We start from the raw sequence: 5,591 nt of genomic DNA, 5'->3' as shown, positions 1-5,591 counted from the left end.
TAAAAAAATAAATAATAAAAATTAAAAAAGGAAGAATATAATGGGAAACACAGGCTTCATCAGAGGGAAAGGAAACAGATCAGGGGAGGCTGTCATGCACGTTAGAGTGGGAGCATCTCAGGGCAAGGACCAGGTTGCCCACTGAGAATGGAAAGACAGACACTGACTGGAAGGTCATTAACCAAGCAGAACTGCTGAGGCATGAGGTCTGAGCACTTGCAGGGTGGAGGAAGAAGGGGAAAAGCCAAAGCTTCAAGCTTGACCAACCAGTAGTAGAAGGAAGACTCCAACGTTGTTTATAGATGGGGCCGCTAGAGGGCATGCTGCTTCAGGAGTAAAAGAGACGAGTTTCAGACCTCTGTTTGAAATGGAACTGGATATCCAGGTGGCAATATCAGCAGACAATTAAAGATTGAAGACTAGGCTCAGGACAGAAGGCAAAGCCAGAGGTAACCTTCTCTGTACTGGTCCCAAGACCTCAAGCTAGCATGGGTGTCCCTGCTGCACTGGACCTTCTCCTGGGTCTCTCAGGCAAGTCTACTCTGATCACATGTCCAGCTGTGCTGGATCTTTTCTGTTTTCTCTCCTGTGACCAGCCCTGTACCTCACTTCCTAGGACCCAATATTCCACAAAACCAGTGATTTTTCAAACTGTGGTCTTAGGGAACACTGATGTTCTGCTAGCTGGTTCTAAGTGTTCCACCACCAAAAATGAGCAAATTTTCATTTGAAAAAATAATGAGCAAGTAGCTTGACAGTTTACAATTTTATTCTTCTTTTGTCATTTTTTTCTTAAACCTTTGGTACCTGTTAACATTAGTGTATTTGCAAGTATTAGCAGATGGCAAAATAAATGAATAAGGAGTAAATGAATATCAACCTAAATTACTCAGAACCAATTGATTATGTTTGACTTGACAGCTCTCTTTTGTGGCTCTTAGTGCTCATGATTATAATTTCAGATTAAAACCTATTCTATATATGTTCATAAAATAATTTAAATAAAAATTACATATGTATTCTATAGTGATCCATAAATAACCTAGAACTCAAATTGTTTCCACATGTGCAAATATTTAAGAAATTCTCCCAGAACCACAAAATTGAAATTGAAAGCATTTTGTTCATTTAATAAATTTATTGGGTATCTACCATACACTAGTGTTGTAGAGAAACTTAGTTGTAGACCTCAATTCACACTCTCCCTTCCATGGTTGTCCAAGGAAGCAGCTGCCCAATGTGGATACTCTGAGAATAGTATCCATTTCTCAGCTGCCCTTGGCCTGGCTATGTGAACTAGTTCTTGGAAAGAAACATTGCAGAAATGATCTTTACTACTCTCAGCCCTTCCCCATAAAAATTTCCATGCATGATGCTCCATGTTCTTTTCCCATCTAATGGCTGGACCTTGACACTTTGGGCATCCTTGAAAGCCAAGAGCTGAAGGTGGCAGAGTGCCCATCAGACTGATGATTGCTCAACTGCATGTAAAAGATGAAAAAATGAGGGACTCTTCCTGATGGCCAGGAACCCACTCAGGTACCAATTAACTGGGTTAAAAATAAATTTTCAATGTGTTAAGTTCCTGGCATTTTGTGGTTTATTGTAATAGTATCCAAACAATACCATGGGTGAATCTCAGATGCCTCTTATAGGTGAAAGAAGGCAAATTCAAAAGGCTACATGCTCTATAATTCCACTTACATGACATCTGTGATAGGCAAATCACTAGGTATAGAAAACTGATCAGTGTTTGCCAGAGGCTGGGGATAGAGGGAGATGCTGACTACAAAGGAGCAGGAAGGAATTTTGGAGGTTGATGGGAATGTTCCATATCTGGTATTAACAGTGGTTACATGGCAATAAGCATTTGTCAAAACTCACAGAAATGTTCACTTAAATGAGTGAATTTTACTTATTATAACTCAATTTTTTAAAAGTGGTTATTTTTTTTATTTTTCATTATGTTCAGTTAGCCGACAAATTCTGTGCATTTTTTTTTTTAAGAGAAAAGGGAAAAATGCACCATGCAAACACTAATCGAAATCTGAATCAGCTGCAGGCACACCCCTGCTTATTGTACTTCACTTTATTGTGCCTCACAAATACTGCCGATTTTTTACAAATTGGATGTTTGTGGCAACCTTACACAACCTTACATTGGGCAAGTCTATTGGCATTATTTTCTAACACCATTTGCTCACTTCATGTCTCTGTGTCACATTTTGGTACTTCTTGCAATGTTTCAAGCTTTTTCATCTTTTTTCCAAATAAGTTCTTCCATCTTTATTTTTGTAAAAAAAAACCAAAGAGAACAGAGTCACCACCAAGCATGGGACAACTTACCAGGCAAAGTCTTGACTCCCTCCCTCCTTCATGTCAGGGAAGCAGTCAGCTTTGTTAGCTTTTTCCAAAGGGATTATTATAAACAAGGGCTTGGATGAGGGAGGGAAACTTGGCCAGATTTTTCATCACTGAGAAATTGCTTAAAACCCATTGCTTTAAATAACTGGTATGTTTGAAATGCAGGAAAAGAAGATCGTGCTTCATAACCTTCTTTCCACAAATGTCTCCCTAGAAGCAGCCTGTTGGCTTGGGGGAGGGTCAAATCAGAATTGTGTTTTAGGGAATCAGACAGGATCCAAGAGCATGCTCTGCAGTTTGGACACAAAGACTAAGATAAACACACGTGGTTTGTTAGGCTTTTTCTGTGGTGGGTCAGGGGCTGCAGGTCTAGAGTCCTTGTTAGTGTATTTAGTGTTGGTGAGAAGTCTGGGCCCCAGCCTTTGTCTACTAAAGACAAAGCAGAGACACTGAGAGCCCTGTGTACCCCCTCACCTTCCACTAAATGTGGGGGAGAGGCAGGTGCTGTCAGCCATTGGCCTCTTTCCAGCCCATGTGCACACAGACTTGTGCCAAACCAGAGGAGGGATCCTGGTGCCTCAGGAGTGCTGGGTGAGCAGGAGTCTGATGAGCAGAGCAGAGCAAGTTTAGTCCCTTCCAGGCCGACTCTACCAAGGTCTCAGGCCCCTGGCTTGTGGGCCGGCCCACAATGGGACCTGGCTATGGCACAGGTGGTCTGGGTGTAGCCACCAGCCATGTGACTGGTGGCTGCATTTCTGCCCACGCCCTGCCAGGCCTGGAAGCTGAAGAAAGCACTCACTCCATGGGCAATCATCACTAAACATGCGAAGAAAGAGGGAACTGTACAATGGTTATTCAGCAGGGTGCCCTTCAGGACCCTCAGCTCAAGGACAGCAGAGCAGGTGTTGAAGGCCGTAATGTCAAGAATGGTGGTGCCCACGTTAAATGTCTTTAACACCAGGGGCCGGGGCACCATATACAACCTCACATGCAGCTGAAACAGGCAGAGGATGTAGAAGACAATTGTCACCAGCCACAGGAAGACAGCAATGAACATGACCCGGCCACAGGCCAGGTACAGGTGCTACGGCTGGGCAGTCAGGGCCCACACCAGCCGCCCCAGCACCTGCTGCAGCAGTGCAGGTCCACGGAGGCTGGAGCAGAGGAAGCCCAGGTCCGGGCGCAGCGGGGAGACGGAGGCGCCCGCCCCCTGCCAGGGGCAGCTGCTCTGTGTGCTCATTTTCATTGCGAACTCAGCCTTGGGGCTCCACTCACCTCCTGTCCTGGCTCCAGCCGCTGCCACTGCCCCTCCCCTGGTGGGTGCCAGTTGCTGCACAGCTCCTCCCTGGGGGGCTCTGGCTCCCACTAGGCCTCCTTGCACAGTGAAACAGCCAAACTGTTTCATTACTATTATATTTGTTATGGTGATCTGTGATCAGTGGTTATAACTTGCTGAAAGTTCAGATGATGGTTAACATTTTGTAGCAACAAAGTGTTTTTTTTTTCTGCTGCTTAACTTTTTTCCCCCTTTTATTTATTTATTTATTTATTTGATGTAGTGTTCCATGATTCACTGTTTGTGCATAACACCCAGTGCTCCATGCAGAACGTGCCCTCTTTAATACCCATCACCAGGCTAACCCATCCTCCCACCCCCCTCCCCTCTAGAACCGTCAGTTTGTTTCTCAGAGTCCGTAGTCTCTCATGGTTCGTCTCCCCCTCCGATTTCCCCCCCTTCACTTTACCCTTCCTGCTATCTCCTTCTTTTTTTTTTTTTTAACATATAATATATTATTTGTTTCAGAGGTACAGATCTGTGATTCAAGTCTTACACAATTCACAGCACTCACCATAACACATACCCTCCCCAATGTCCATCACCCAGCCACCCCATCCCTCCCACCCCCCACCACTCCAGCAACCCTCAGTTTGTTTCCTGAGATTAAGAATTCCTCATATCAGTGAGGTCATATGATACATGTTTTTCTCTGATAGACTTATTTCACGTAGCATAATACCCTCTAGTTCCATCCATGTCGTTGCAAATGGCAAGATTTCGTTTTGTTTTTGATGGCTGCATAATATTCCATTGTATATATATACCACATCTTCTTTATCCATTCATCTGTTGATGGACATCTTGGCTCTTTCCATAATTTGGCTATTGTGGACATTGCTGCTATAAACATTGGGGTGCACGTACCCCTTCGGATCACTATATTTGTATCTTTGGGGTAAATACACAGTAGTGCAATTGCTGAATTGTATGGTAGCTCTATTTTCAACTTTTTGGGGAACCTTCGTATTATTTTCCAGAGTGGCTGCATCAGCTTGCATGCCCACCAACAGTGTAGGAAGGTTCCCCTTTCTCCGTATCCCCACCAACATCTGTCGTTTCCTGACTTGTTAATTTTAGCCATTCTGACTGGTGTGGTGGTATCTGATTGAGGTTTTGATTTGGATTTCCCTGATGCCGAGCGATGTGGAGCACTTTTTCATGTATCTATTGGCCATTTGAATGTCTTCTTTGGAAAAATATCTGTTCATGTCTTCTGCCCATTTCTTGATTGGATCATTTGTTCTTTGGGTGTTGAGTTTGATAAGTTCTTTATAGATTTTGGATACTAGCCCTTTATCTGATATGTCATTTGCAAATATCTTCTCCCATTCTGTCGGTTGTCTTTTGGTTTTGTTGACTGTTTCCTTTGCTGTGCAAAAGCTTTTTATCTTGATGAAGTCCCAATAGTTCATTTTTGCCCTTGCTTCCCTTGCCTTTGGCGATGTTTCCAGGAAGAAGTTGCTGCGGCTGAGGTCGAAGAGGTTGCTGCCTGTATTCTCCTTTAGGATTTTGATGGACTCCTGTCTCACATTTAGGTCTTTCATCCATTTTGAATCTATTTTTGTGTGCGGTGTAAGGAAATGGTCCAGTTTCATTCTTCTGCATGTGGCTATCCAATTTTCCCAACACCATTTGTTGAAGAGACTGTCTTTTTTCCAATGGACATTCTTTACTGCTTTGTCGAAGATTAGTTGACCATAGAGTTGAGGGTCCATTTCTGGGCTCTCTATTCTGTTCCATTGATCTATGTGTCTGGTTTTGTGCCAGTACCATACTGTCTTGATGATGACAGCTAGTTAATAGAGCTTGAAGTCCGGAATTGTGATGCCACCAGCTTAGCTTTTCTTTTTCAACCTTCTTCTGGCTATTCGGGGTCTTTTCTGGCTCC

General features: G+C 43.6%; 1 pseudogene; it reads right to left on the bottom strand.

Annotated features, from left to right (window-relative positions):
- Positions 1-3,022: 3,022 nt before the first annotated feature.
- LOC116625597 lies at positions 3,023-3,769 on the bottom strand (annotated as a pseudogene).
- Between the last annotated feature and the right edge of the window lie 1,822 nt (positions 3,770-5,591).

The sequence above is a fragment of the Phoca vitulina genome, unplaced genomic scaffold (assembly GCF_004348235.1).
Source record: "Phoca vitulina isolate PV1807 unplaced genomic scaffold, GSC_HSeal_1.0 scaffold80, whole genome shotgun sequence".
NCBI classification, from domain to species: domain Eukaryota; kingdom Metazoa; phylum Chordata; class Mammalia; order Carnivora; family Phocidae; genus Phoca; species Phoca vitulina.
Note: the sequence above shows the minus strand (reverse complement) of the source record. Positions and strands in the feature narration are given on the sequence as shown.